General features: G+C 35.2%; 1 long non-coding RNA gene across 2 annotated transcripts; it reads right to left on the reverse strand.

The window, feature by feature from the left end:
- Window positions 1-5,140: 5,140 nt before the first annotated feature.
- Window positions 5,141-8,126, reverse strand: LOC120074069 (uncharacterized). 2 transcript variants are annotated; one of them, XR_005480880.2, is made up of 3 exons: window positions 8,034-8,126; window positions 7,818-7,932; window positions 5,141-5,479 (listed from the first exon to the last, which is right to left on the reverse strand). It is a non-coding gene; the product is annotated as an uncharacterized LOC120074069 (long non-coding RNA). The 2 variants fall into 2 exon arrangements; XR_005480879.2 differs by lacking the exon at window positions 8,034-8,126 and having other exon boundaries at window positions 7,818-8,027.
- Between the last annotated feature and the right edge of the window lie 7,828 nt (window positions 8,127-15,954).

Here is a 15,954-nt window from a genome sequence, read left to right on the forward strand (position 1 = left end):
TCTTCTAGATTTCTCTCATTCGAATTTAATGTTTAGTCATTTATGTGTCCGTCACAAATAAGAGAAAATTATTTTTAATTATTAAAGAGAAAATAACATCATAATTTCAGTCACAATGAACCTAACTCAATTGATGTAAAATTTGGTACCATCAACTTCGATATTAGATGTTACATTCTTCACCTTACATATTGTTTAAAAAAAAAAAGAATGAAAATTTCATTCACTATAGGTCAAAATACAAAAATCCAAAAGTCTCTTTCACACACACACACATATACTACTTAAATAATTGAAAATATATTACTTAAATAAGTGAATTAGATAGATTTGTTATAAACATGCAATTGTTTGATTGAAGTTTATTAAAATATTTAATAAACATTAATCAAAGTTGTTTAACTATCTAAAATAAGTGTTACTTTTAGGAAAATTTAAACAATCACTTAGTAAAAAAAGTAACCATATTTTTTCTAAGTTAAGTTAACCCAAAAAATAATTGTTACTTTTGGGAGGAAAATGAGATGTATGATACTTCATTTTTTTTTTTTTTTTTTTTTTTTTTTTTTTTTTTTTTTACATTTCTCCCTCAAAGTTCACACTGTGAGATCTATACTAGGCCTTGAGGCAGTTTTGCTTGTGTCCCCCTACGGATGATGTTTGTATAGGTCAATACCAAGGTGAATAGAGAGAGTGTTTATACTAAGTGGGAGCAGGATGTGTGTCAATACATTCCACGGTCTCTTTAATTAGTTTATAGTAAATTTTCATGCTCGATCTCGAGGCACCATTGCTCGTGTCCCCCTACAATGACATTTGCATGACTCTTTACTCAAACTCTGAAAATAGATAAGATTGCTTTAGTTTTTGCCCAAATTGGTTTTTTCCTAGTTGGCTCATTGGGGCGAAACTCTAGAATCTAAAATGAGGGGTTACACTTACAAGAAAATGTTAAGCTAGTTAATAGTTTTTGGACCGAACAATGGTGACTAATAGTTATAGTAACAAGAAGTTGTTCTGTATATTGGTCGAGATAGTCTCATTTCAGTGAAGGGTTACTTGATCACCCTACGGTGTCTTTTACCTTGTCTCACTGAAACAACATTGTAAAATAGATGTCACATTGGATGCATTAAATTATTTTGATAAAATTTGATTGGTTTTTTCAATTGGATAATGCTTGAATACTAATATAAATAAATTGTATGTTTTAGCAAATTTACAAATGACTTCTGCTATATTAAACATGCTCAATGCTGATAAGTTAATAAGCGATAATTTCATAAAATGGAAAAACACGAATAACACAGTTCTAATCATCAATGTCCAGAGATTTGTCCTGGTAGAGGAATGTCTTCCAGTACCAGCTCAAAGTGCCGCTCAAAATGTTCCAGATGCATATGAGTGTTGGGTACAAGCAAATGAAAAGGTCCGAGTGTATATCCTAGAAAATCTTACTAAAGTCTTGGCCAAGAAGCATGAGCCCATGCTCACTGCTCGTGAGATCATGGAGTCCCTGCTGTGAATGTTAAGACAACTGTTCGCTAAGCTCAGGCATGACACTCTTAAATACATCTTCATTGCCCGTATGCAATAAGGGCATCTATTTGGGAACACGTTTTTAACATGATGGTCTACTTTATCATGACAGAGATGAATGAGTCTGTCATTGATGAGGCCAATTAGGTTAGCTTAATCCTAGAAACTTTACCTGAAAGTCTCTTATAGTTTTGTAGCAATGCTGTTATGAATAGGATTGACTACAATCTGACCACCTTGCTTAATGAGCTACAGACTTTCCAATCCTTGATGAAAGTCAAGGAACAGAAGGGAGAGGTGTTGCCTTGTCCTCTAAAAAGTTCTTCAAAGGTTCGACCTATGGATCTAAGTTTGTGTCTTCCTCTTTCGGCACTAAAGAGTGCAAGAAGAAAGTGGAAAAGGGAAAGCTAACCCACCAATTGCTGCCTAGAAGGGCAAGGGTGCCAAGGCTGCAAAGGGAATTTGTTTCCATTGCAACCAGGAGAGATATTGGAAGAGGAATTGTCCCAAGTACTTGGCAAGAAAGAAGGCCAAGCAAGGTAAATATGATTTACTTGTTTTAGAGACTTGTTTAGTGGAGAATGATGATTCTGAAGGATCTCATATCGATAAGTTCCATGAGCGCGTTCCGATCGTTCCGATCTCACCGTGACCAAAATATAACATTATACATTCAACACATACAGTTATGCAAATAAACTCTAATTAATGGCATGCTATGAACAACAAAATTATAAAGGAAAAGAGTTCCATACCAGTCGAAGACTATCTTCAATCTTCGAAACTCCAACGTAACGGAACCCTCCAAATGTTCTACCAATGCCCAACGAAAAACGTCGACTGCAGCAGCATGAACAATGCGAATTCACGACCACAACGGGGACGACACAATTGCAAAGGAGCCCCGGGTATTCTCGGAGTGAAAACCCAAAGGGTGGGCTTTGGTGAATTTGGTAGAGGACAGAGAAAATACGAATCGTATAGACGATAAGCAAGTGGGAGAGAAAATAACGCTATCGCATAGCAGAAGTGCTAATTGCATAGAGGAGCTACACAATCGTGTAGGATTTATTAAATGATTGTTTAGGAAAAAGTGTACGATCGTTTAGTTAAATTGGCACACTATACGATCGTTTAGAGAAGCTATCCGATCGTGTAAGCGAGAGTGTGCGATCGTTTAGCGCGAGGTGGACGATCTTTTAGGTGGAGAAGATCTATCGCATAGTCTCTCGAGCGATCGTTTTACAAATTACCAATGCGCTTTTGAATCCTGGGAGAATGACAGACGATCGATTGCACGATTCAAAATGAAAACTTTTTTCATTTTAACTCATCGGTTACTATAACCGATGCTGTCCACTAACCCACGTCTGAACGTGGAAAAAGGATTAATTATCATATAATTAATCAATCAATTAATTAATAAATATAATCATATTATATTTATATCCTAAGTTTGATATCACATATCTACTATAGTATTTTCTCCTCTACTTGATATAAATATATTTATATCTAATTTCCTCCAAAATAATGTATCTCATACATTTGCCAATTATGTCATATATAACCAGTCCAATTATATCATATATAATCGAACTTCCTCTTGTTATGTTGAATATTTCAAATTAACCCAAATACTGGTTTTCGACTTTATCCAAGCTACCCAGGGGACCTAATAGACATGTGGCTCGAAGCTCCAACGGTACATGAATAGCTGATTAAACTTTTTAGCCACGAGATCCACCATCTGTTACTTGTCAGGCATTCCACTAAAGACCAACAGTTGAACTCTTCTTATCACAGATATATTTCTATATCCATCGGATATAACCAAACATGAGTACAATGACCCTTCACAGATGCTCGTAAGTACAGTTGGGCCAAATTACCGTTATGATCCTGTAGTTATATCTCACTCCTTAAGTACTATTGATTCTTCTAATGAACAATACAACATAGTCCAACTATGTGTGACCACTTCTCGGGCCAAGAGAAGGTGTGTGGCACCACATCGTTCAAGCCTTAGAATCAGCCCTTAAGGGAGCCATTTATCTACTTACCCTTGCCTCGGAGAAGGAGTGAATTCCATCTTGTGCAGCTGAGTTCCCATCTCCCAAATCAGATGAATCCCCAAAATGGTATTTTTGAATCGGCGACCTGGCCACTTGCACCCATACAAATCAAAGAACCACCCTTAATGGCAGGAGTTCCTAACTCACTCAGGATTGAGATCATGTTACCTATGGTCATCCTAGTGAAGTGAAGTCTCTGTCATGAACGGTGTTATATAACGAGACGTTAACACTTTGTGGTCAGGTTTTATACAAACTCTTTGTATAGGACGCTCCCACTCGCATGTCTCCAACATGAATGATTAGAATCAGACCATCTGTGACAAGTCACAACACTTGTGACCATTCTAAAAAATCGGCCGCATCCGTAGCATTACCAGGATAAGATTTCCCTCTTATATCCATATACTTCAGACCATTTTGGTTATCACTCAAGACATGATCCACTTGTATGTCACCACATACATGCTTGATTCACATACAGATAACCAGGGATTTTATGTTTATTGGTTTGTGGTAAAGAAAATAAAACAAGTAAATGAGCAAAATACAAGATGTGAAGTAAATATCATATATTAACAACACAAGTATTCGTACATACTGTTTACAAACTACAGAACACGAGACTTTAGGGCATCAACCCCAAACTCCCACTCTTCCTAAAGCGAAGTGGGGTGTACAAAAAACTTAGTACAAAACAAAAAACTAGGGCATAAAAGCCCAGTACAAGAAAATCTCCCACTTGCCCTAGTCCAGCCGCAGGCGATCCTATAGACCCATGCTTCGTAGGTGACCCTCAAACACTATAGTTGTGAGAGCCTTCGTAAATGGGCCAGAAACATTAAAATGGCTTGGGTTAGACTGATCCGTCTCATCTCCTCAACCTCTTGAGGCGTTTTAGGACACATTTCCTTAGACGAAGTGACTCCATGCCTGAACGGCAGCAGGCCCTTCCTGGAGTCCTACATTGAGTACTTGAGCAACATCTTATCAATGTACGATGCCTGAGACAGTGCTAGCACTTTGTTCTTATGATCCCGAAAGATCTGTATACCTAGAACAAACTGAGCCTCTCCCAAATCTTTCATTTGGAATTGGTCGCTAACTAGTTCTTAATTGCAGTCAGTAGACCTACATCATTCCCAATGAGTAGGATATCATCTACACAACACTAAGAAGACTACTGAAGCGTTGATGATCTTCTTAACCTAACCAAATTTATCGATGCTATAGGCAGCCAACTCATCAAATTAAGCTAATTAGGCGCCCTATTTATTAATTAAAGCATAGACCCTAATTAAATTACAAGTCTTAAGTTCTAATTGGGTTCTATAACAACCAATTAAAACTAAGAGCATGTGCATTACATCCTAGGGTTCCATTGTGTTGATTAATTAGTTGGATTGGCTAACCAATTAACCAATTTTTCTTGAACCTAATTAAATCATGCATTCTAATATACAAGTCAAACTTATAAATCCGAGCATACATAATTCAATTACATGCTACTTGTGATTATAGCCAGATGAAAGGAAGACATCATGCAAGCTATTAAATTGATTAGCAATGACATACAACCAAAGGTAGGGGTGTCAATCCATCCAAAATTATACATCAAGAAATTTAAACAGATTCACAGAGGCATAGATCATAATATAGAATTTATACAAAAATAAAATGCAAATAATTACATAGGTTTACTACAAAACTGGATTAACACTTACCTTAAAATCTCCATAGACAAAGAAAGATGAGGAAAGAGGTCCAAGCGTAAGGCAAAGTGTAAAGCATGCCATTGCTATGCTGCGCCCAGTGGCATTTTTGTCTTTTCATCATTCAGTTGCGTTTAAATGCTTCGTTTCAATCTGAATTGCACCAAAAACGTCCCAATGGTCTCATTTGTTCATTTTGTTGTCAAAGCACTCAATCAAACATTAAATTCCTAAGAACTAACACAATTTAGGTGGAAATAAATAGCTCTTTTGGAGAGCTATCAAACACCCCCAACCTAAACCTTTCTAATCCTCGAGCAAGTGAAAATACAAGCATACAAATAGTAAACAGAAAAGTTTGCATTTAAAGTAACTTAAGCCTCAACACTCAGACATATCAGAAAGCTTAAAAATTGAGAAATTTGCAATTCAATGAACAATTTAATACTTTTTCTATAATTTCTTACGTGTGTGTGTAATAGCCAACTTAGGTAGACTCTAGGACTCAGGACAATCCTATGACAACCTCCATCCATCTTTCCCCTACTTCTAGCTCGGGCACCAATCATTAAGCTACCTAAACTACTCAATAAAATGATTATAGAAAGAAAACTCTACAAAAATTCTACTCTGCTTTCTACCATTTGAAAATCTTGAGGGAAAACTTAAGAATCACTTCTGGAGGCAGAATAGGAACCTTATTCTCAACACTCCCAGTGAAACAGTCATTGATAAAGGGAGAAAGCAAGAAATTGCACATTACAACTTGTTTCTCTATCTCTATTTCCTTATCTCAATGTATTTATATTGTATAAACGTTGAAAGACCTCTTTCCTCAATATGAATACGTATTCAGTTCATTCCTCATCTATCTTTTCTATTCTCATTATGAGTCACTAAACCATTGATGGGTCGAGAAGAATTTAACTAACATGAATTAAGCAATATTTAAACTATGTGTTCTGTTTGTTTTATGCATACTTATTGAAAAACTTAAAAAAATCGAGAGATTATTCTAAGTAGATTAAATCTAGGTTTGAAAGAACTAAAGATTTAGAACGCATAAAACAAGAAGAGAAGTTCTTCAGAAATAAAGAAATATCTTTTGCAACATGCACTCATTGCATGCGTCCTAGAAATAAGATATTATGTCTATGTACGTTGAAAGGTGTAGGTTATAATATTGAGTGTACTACTTGAACACATGAGATATATTTTCTTGGGGAGTGTTAGTGAATATTCTTCTCGACCCTACCATCTCTCATTTGAATTTCACATTCAACGTATACATTATTTCACTTGAAGTGTAAATCCCATTGCGTCCATTGCTAAATTAACCTCAACATTAGAATAGCATCAAAATCCATCACGTATTTAGTGTTCAAATTGTGTCAAGATTAGAACATTAGTTGTCAACGCATTCACAACAACACAATCCCTGAGTTCGACCTTGAACTCACCAAGACTCTAGTTGAGCTTATACTTTGGTTTAACTATATAAAATAGTGTGTTAGAACCCAATTTTCAACATTTATTTCATCACATGGTATGAACGCATCAGGTATGAATGAACTTTCCCACGTTAATGCATCGTCCTGTGCTAAAACATTATAATAATTTTGTTCTATCCTTGGTCACTTCAGCTAAATAGGTGACTGACATCAATCTGGAGCAAATAAATGCATGCCAGTTTTAATTAGAGACATGTAAATTGGTTCCTCTAATCCATACTGCCACACCATCAGAACGGACCTAATCAATTCTTGGCCCATAGACAGCCTCAACGGCCTTGATCTCGTTAAATGACTTAGACAAAAAAACACTTATATTCATCATCACTAAAATCGACCAAGTTATATATGTCATTTATGTGATAGAAAGGAACATAGATTCCTCTAACAATGGAGATATTCTTGTCCTCCTTGATATTACAGTAGAATTCATGCACAACAGGAATAACCGCTTCCTCAGGTCATCCCACTAATTCTTCCAAACCACGCTCCTATATTTCAGCAATGATGTGGGGAAAGAAGTTAGGCTCTAATGACAAAGATCTTTCAGGAACTAGTCTCCTAGTAGCTACAACATGATAGAAATGACAAACGGTCCTTGGGAGGCAAATATATTAGGGTCAAATGAGGATCACTCAGTATGGGTATTAGAGGTGCTAGCTACACTTTTATCTTTACTTTTCCTTGGGGCCATAAGAATTTCTAAAATAAACAACCACAACTTTTGACAATAACTAGAAACAAGCAATAACAACTCAAAACCTCGACTAAACTCTTCAAAAAAAATTCAAATCTAACCTACCCCCAAAGTGCATGTAGAAAGATCTCAAACAAAAATGCAATATAAATCTTCCAAACACACCTAATCTATTCAACCCTCAAAATTTTAGCACAATTCAACAAAACAGAGTAACAAAACCTAAATCTAGTAATAATCAACAAAAAAAACTCTTAGACAAGTAAAGATTGAGTAATTATACCTTAGGTTGGCTGAAAAACTCCAATTTGTTGAAAAATATCCCAAATTTCGCAAGGTTGAAGGAAGCCCATTAAAATAAGGCTTGAAGAGAGAAGAAATGAACTAGGATGCATGATCTGAGGAAGAAAAATTGGAGATTTGGGTGTGAATGAAGAATAATCGAGAAGAGAAGAGAATTTTTTTTAATAGAAATTGAAATTTAAAAGTGAAAGCATACCCCCTCCCCCAGGTAACAAATCTACTGTTTAAAGCAGATCTATCTCACAACGTTGCAATGCTTCAGGGCAGCATTGCGATATTGTGCCCTAATCTTTTAATTAATTAATTAATTAATTAAAACTAATTTAAACTAGCATAAATTAATTTTAACCTAAGTTAAGCTAAATTAAAATAAAAATTGAACAAGTCCTAATTTAATTAACTTAAATTTAACTAAATTAATCTAATTAAAGAAAATAAAAAAAATCAATAAAAAAATATTTTCACCTTGCTCCCTTTAGGAAGGGCAAATTTTTAACGTTGGTTACTTGACGTGACTCGTCTTCCGTCAAGATACAAAGAAATTATCGTATTTCTTTAGCCCCTTCTTACTTAAGTTGATGTAGCACTTAACACATTGAAGAACTCCATCTTTTGGAGGACGTCAAACATGTCGAATATTGATTTCTCTATATTCATGAAAAAAGGGGAAAAGAAAAAATCAAAAGGCTTGACGAACTCAAACGAGTCCATAGTAGAAAAAGACTTAACTAACTCTTGAAAACAAGAAGAAGAAAATTCAACTATGCACGAAATACCGAATGACGGAACAAGCGAGGACTTTCAACCTCTAACTCCATCAACTGGGTCTCGTCGTGTGTAAGGTTGGGTTCTTCTTCTAACTCAACAATTGGGGCTATCCATGGCATAACTTCTCGTCATCGTCCTCATTGTAAAAATATGTTACCTTAAGATAGGGCGCCTTGGTGGTCTCAAAGATATGGTGATGCAGCTCAGACTCTTCCAATCTTCTAGCTAAGTCAGCAATTTGAGCAAGCTGATCACTCAAATGCTACATCTTAGCTCTAGTTTCCATGGAAAATTGAAAATTGACCTGCTATATATAGAGGAAATCTTTCCTAATACGGGAACACTCTTGTTGCATAAAGACCTGGTGATCAGTCAATTCCCTAATGATATCTTCTAAAGACATACCTTGGTTCCTCAGCTGAGCAAACTCCAACGACTCAGGGATGATAGGGTGGTAGCAGTATTGTTACGGTACATAGAAATCACCATAGTCATAGGAGCGAGCAGTCCATCTAGAATGGGTACAAGGCTCAGGCTCCCAATGACTAGGATGGCTCCTCAAGGCATGACTCGTTGGCATTAGGCTACTTTGCAATTTCCTTTCCACCAATAGTCGAACAGATGAGACAAGATCACCAAGCATACTTTTGAGCTTAGAAAACTGCTTAGATTTTTCTTCTAACTGTTCTATAGCTTACCTCGTGTGCCAAATAGTACATACTATGCACTCCGTTATCCATGATCAACCTGACACAAGAAAAAAAAACAAATCAAAAGCAAAAAAAAAACCCTAACTAAAAAGTTAACGAAACGAAATAAAAATTTATCACCTTCCGCGACAACAACGCCATTTTGATAGTGTCAGGAGAATAGGTATCGTAAACATCTCTCTGACAAAAAAAATTTGATAAACTATCGAATCCTACTCTTATTACTACGATGGCATAGTAACGATGCAAGTTCGGGTCAAACCACAGGGATGTGCACTATTGATGTTTCATCAATTTAATTATCTAATTAGAGCGTAAATGGAGGGGTTTGGTATGGATATAAATTGGACATGAATTTAAAAGGTAAAAAAGTAAAGAAAATGGGTAAATGTAATTAAGGAGGGGTTTGCATATAATTTTCTGTCATTGAATTATCTTGAATAAACACATATTTGAACATGCTTGCACAACGACATACTTAACCTAACCAAATTTTTCGATGCTACATGCAACAAACTCATTAGATTAAGCTAATTATGCGCCTACCTATCAATTAAAACACATACCCTATTAAACTACAAGTCTTAAGTCCTAGTTGGGTTCGATAGTGATTAGTTAAAACTAAGAGCATGCACATTAAGTTTTAGGGTTCCATTGTGTTGATTAATTAGTTGGATAACCTAACCGATTAACCAGTTTTTCCTTTAACCTAATTAAATCATGCATTCTAAGATTTAAGTTCAGCCTATAAATCCTAACATACATAATTCAATTACATGCTACTTGTGATTATATCTAGATGAAGGGAAGACATCATGCAAGCTATTAAATCAATTAGCTATGACATACAACCAAGGGAAAGGGCATCAAATCATCCAAAATCATACATCAAGAAATTAAACAGAATCAAAGAGGCATAGATCATAATATGAAATTTATACAAAAATAAATCTCAAGTAATTATATAAGGTTTACTCCTAAAACTAGATTAACACTTACCTTAAAATCTCCATAGACAAAGAAACATGAGGAAAGAGCTTCAAATCCATATTTACAATCCAAAAAAAAAAAAAAAACCTAATTTAAGATGTGAAAAAGAAAGAAAAAAAAATCAAGCTGAGGTTATTTATTCTTCTTCTCCTCCATATTAATCAGCCCTAAAAATCAACAGAGTATTGACAGAAATTGGCCGAGCGTAGCTAGACTGGTTTTTGTTTGTTGTAGTGTGTGAGTGCATGCACCTGTGCATTTTTCCGTTGAACTTCGAAGCGTAGCTACACTCCAAGGCAACATCACTACGCTCCATGAAACATCAAGTTCTGCCTTCACACGTAAGGAAGAGTGTAAAACATGGCGTCGCTATGCTGCGTCCACTGACATTTTGGTCTTTTCACCGTTTACTTACTGTTAAGTACTACGTTTCGATCCAAATTGTAACGGAAATGTCTAATGTCTCTTTTGCTAATTTTAATATCAAAACACGCAATAGAACATTACATTCCTAAGAACTAACACGATTTAGATGGAAATAAATAGTTCTTTTAAAGAATTACCAGCCCACATTGGACTGGACTCACCCATGAGCTATTGACAATAGGATAAATTACTCCGACATCTAACCATTTAATGATCTCTTTATGCACAATCTCCTTCATATTCGGATTTAATCACATTTGAGTTTCAACTGAATTCTTCGCTTATTCTTTCAGGTTGATAGGATGCATGTAGAATGCAAGGCTGATTCCTCTAATGTTAGTGATTATTCATTCAATTACTTGCATATGCCTTCCTAGAATTTACAATAATAATTGTTCAATCTGCTCTATCAGTTATGCAGCAATGATTACTGACAATGTGTTTTCCTGACCAAGATAAGCATATTTTGAATGCGACGGTAATGGTTTTAACTCGAGCTCGAGTGGTTCAATTATCAATGGCTTCAGTGGTGGTACTGCTGCTATTATGACCAGCTCTAAATCTTCTTCAAATTCTTCAGGAACTTCTTTCTGAACTTCTCCAATTACTAAATCCCGCACATGAGAAAACAAAGCATCAATATCTTCAATAATGAACACTCGTCCATATCTCCAAGAAATATCAATGCATTTAATACATTAAATGTGGTTTTCTAATCGTTAACTTGCTTAGTCAATTCTCCTTTCTGCAAGTCGACCAGAGTTCTCCCTATTGCTAGAAACAGTTGTCCTAAATTTATTGGTACTTTTTTATCAGCCTTGCAATCCAAAATTATGAAATCTGAAGGGAATACAAACTTATCTACTTTCACCAATATGTCCTCAATCTTCCTTATTGGTTTCGTAGTTGATCTGACAGCTAATTTAAAGATCATAGTGGTCGGCTTTACTTCCCTAATTTCTAACTGAGCAAAAACTAAATACGACATTAAGTTAATGTTTGCTCCTAAATTACACAATGCTCTGCCTAAAATTTGCCTTTCAATAGAACACGGGATAAAGCTTCCTAGTCTTTCAGCTTTGGTGAGATCTTGCTACTAACCAAGATACTACAACACTCAATTAGTGCAACTGTTTCATACTCTGATAGTTTCGCTTATTGGATAGGATGTCTTTTAGAAATTTCACGTAGTTGGGCATTTCCTCCAATGTTTCAACTAATGGAATGTTGATATGTAATTATGCTCAGGATATCCAAGAATTTCTCGAACTATGTGTTCTAGTTTGCCTTCGGAAGTCTTTGAGGAAGGGTATCAGTGGTTTATATATCGATACCGTATTATTTTTGTTGGGCCTGCATACTTGATATTCTGAATTGTGAAAGAACAAATGATGAAATGCTGGCCCTTTTGCTGATCCAAATCATGATCCACCAAGTTATTTGCCCCAAATTAAATTGGTTGGTAGAAAACTTGGTCTTCCTTTCTCCACGATCTTCCAGCTGATGTGCACCACGTGGAATAATCCACTAACTTCTGCCTGATTTTCCTTCTGATTTCTTATGGGAATTTTTTAGAACAATTAATTTCTTTCTCTCTTTTGTTCTCTCCATCGTTTTGCAGAAAATCTTTACTAACCCTTTCTTTCTTTCTGATTATTTCGAGTGATTTCCGTGAGTATGAAGAAGATGAAGAACATGCAATTTTGTAAAAGAAAAGAAAAGGAAGAGATCTACATGATGATATACGTGGTTCGGCAAATGATGCTTACATCCACGGGAAGGAGAAGTGTTTTTCTTTAAGAGCTAAGTCACACTTTTTCTTTACATATTTTTAGCTTTCTTGTAAGCTTTTGTAAGTTTTTTTTACAAATTGTAAATGATGCATATTTATACATTTTTCTGATGCAAGTAGATACAAAAACAAACTATAAAGAAACAGAAATATTAGGCTGTTGAATATACGGTTGAATGTTTGAGCTTAAATTCACTTCAAATCTCCACCTTAAGCTCAACATGCAAGCTCTTCTCCTTCCATATTTGACATGTCTTCACCCTTTTTCAGGAAGCTGGAAGCTGATCTGACTAAGATAGTTCACGAGCTCGAGTTTCGAAATAGGTTTGGTTAGTATATCAGTGACATTCTTGCTGGTTTGAACCTTTAACACTTCGACTTCACCTTTTTCTATTCTGTCTCTTAAAAAGTGATATTTAATATCTATGTGTTTGGTCCTTAAATGGTATTGAGGGTTTTTGGAAAGATGAATGGCACTTTGGTTATCACAGTAGATCTTTACTACTGTTTGATTAATACCAAAGTTCTTCATCAGCCTCTTTAACCATAATGCTTCTTTTATTGCAAAGCCATGTATTCTGCTTCTATGGTTGATAATGCTGTGATTGACTACAAATTTGCTTTCCAACATAATAAATTTGGACCATATAAGAATAGATAACCTGAAAATGATCTTCTTTTATCTTAATCACCTGCAAAATCTGAATCAACATATCCATATAGTTCTAGATCTATTTCTTTTGTACTTTGATATGTTAATTTTGACTGTTTAGACCAAATTAAGTATCTTAATATCCATTTTGTTGCTTCCCAGTGCCTTTTTCCAGGGTTAGACGTGTATTTACTGATAAAACTAGTGTTGTAGGACAGGTTTGGTCTAGTAGATATCATTAGATACATTAGACTACCTACTGCTTGATTCTATGGAATTAATTGCATTTGAGTCAAATGTTCTATGCTTGTTTCCTTTGGTGAGTTTTCTAAAGAAAGTTTAAAATGACTAGCAATAGGTATAGTGACAGGTTTTGCATTAGACATATTAAATCTGTTAATAACCTTTTCGTAGTAACTCAATTGACTAATGGTTAGAATAGAGGAAGCCCTATCTCTACTTATTTCAATCCCAAGAATCTTTTTAGACTGACCTAAATCCTTCATGTCAAACTCTCTCTTTAGGAGATCTTTAACATGTTTTAAATCCACCTTAGATTTCCCAGCAAGTAGCATTGTTAGGCATGAATGCCTAGTTTATTGTATTCATATGTTTATTGTACTCATATGTAATATTAATTTCTCACAATTAAATTCAGCATCGTTTGATCCTACTAGGAGTTTTAGTCTAAGTGGGAGTTTGTTGGATTTTATGTCCTAAAACTCGTAGTTTGTAATATCATATTCTTGTTCAATAAAGCTGTTATTGAAAATCTTTAGTAAATTTAAATTCTATATTCATGAATCCAATAAACTAAGGTTCTGAGGCTATTAAGTTTAGGTTTGAACTTTATGTAGTGACATAAATATGGATCAAGTTCAAATATATATAGCCAAAATGGTCTATAGTATATGAATAAGGTTAGACGCCTTATTTTGGGGACACTATGGATGCGGCCCATTTTATAGTTAGTACAAACGATGTGATCCTAAATCGTTCATGTGGAGATAGGAAAATGGGGGCATCCTATATAAAGAGTTTACATAAGACTGAATCATGAAATAGTCACTTTTTACGTTCTAAATGTCGTTTAATGTATAAAACTGACTATTTCGTTAATTGATGATCTAGGTAACTTAATCTTAATCCTGAGCTAACTATGAACTCTTGTTCACTCGGAATTATCCTTAGATCTGCATAGATGAGGCCAGCCTATTATCGCTGGCTCAATAAGCCTCCCATTTCAGGGGTAAGATCAGGTGGATAGCTGGGAACATAGGGTGCAAAATGGAATTCACTCCTACCCGTTATAGGAATAATAGATAGGTTGTTCCCTTTAGTACTGAATCCAGGTCTTGAACAAGGGGTCTCACCCTCTCATTGGCCCGAAAGGGGTTCGGTTTATAGGTTGGACCTTAAACCAATTTTTCATTAGAGGATCAGTGGAACTTAAGGAATAAGATGTAGTCTCGGGGGTAAAACGATTTTTATGACCCAGCCGAGATTATGAACAACTTGTGAAGTATTAGCTTACTAATCATGGTTATATAAAATGGACACAAATATATCTATAGTGAGGGGAGTACAATTACGAGACTATAGTGGAATGCCCCTTAATTAACGAATGTTGATTAGCTCCATCTAAAGAGTTTAGCCAGCTAATCTCGGATCGTTTGGAGCCCATGACCTATAAGTCCATTAGGTTCCCCTACTAGCTCATATGGAATAAACTTAGAACAGTATGATAGAATAATTTGAATTGTTCGAATTAGGCGAAGAAAGAGAAACCGACAAGTATATGTGATATAGTGGTTAGTTTTTCAGTTTAGAGATATAGCTTTAATATTTAAATGTGATTTAAATATCAAGAATATGAATACGTTCATATTCGGAAGCTTGAAAATAAAGGAAATGGTCAAAGATGTAAAAAGTCAAAGAGTTAACTTTTGACTTTGAAAAGTCAAACTTTGACCAACTTTATATTCAAATGTGATTTGAATTTTAAGAAAATGAATGCGGATTCATGGTCGAGAGGTCAAAATTAGTCAACATGAAAAAATCATAAAAAGTCAAAATGTTGACTATACTTTGACCAAATGACTATTTTGCCTTTTGACTAAAGTTAATGGGAAAATCCAAACTTTTGTTGGATAATTCCACTAACAAAATAGTGGGCTAGGTGTTGGCTTATAGTGGAGACATTAAGCCCACTTAGTGAGTAGATTCTAGATGTTGAGTTTTTCTGAAGTTATTTCATGCAATTTTGCATGGTCATTTTCTATAAATATGGGCTTGTCATTTTGGATTAAAACTTTTGGAAATTTTGCAAAATTAGTTTTTACAAATTGGGCTGAAAAAATCCAAACCCAACCCAAATTTCACTTTACTATTTCCATCTTTTTCTCTCTCTCTCTTGGGTTCTTCATCCATGGGGTCCCACAACCCGGTTATGAGTCTAGAGGATAGTAGGTCAGCTCTAGTGGTTGTTCGGTTCGTGTTCGAGTGGAGATAGACGAGTTTTGGGAGCTTCAAAGGTAATGTTTCTAAATAACCCTAATTAGTTTTTTTAGGGTTGCATGTTTAATAGATGCAATTAGAGTAAAATTAATTCTCAATTCCTCTGTGCATGCCTACTTTTCCATCACATCATTTGGTCAAAGTCAAAATTTGACCGAAAAGTCAACATTTTGAGTTTTTATATTTTTTCCATGTTGGCTAATTTTGACCTCCCGACCTTGAATCCACATTCATTTTCTCGAAATTCAAATCACATTTGAAT

Source organism: Benincasa hispida, chromosome 3, assembly GCF_027475165.1.
Source record: "Benincasa hispida cultivar pf3 chromosome 3, pf3_genome.v1.1, whole genome shotgun sequence".
In the NCBI taxonomy this organism is placed as follows: Eukaryota; Viridiplantae; Streptophyta; class Magnoliopsida; order Cucurbitales; family Cucurbitaceae; genus Benincasa; species Benincasa hispida.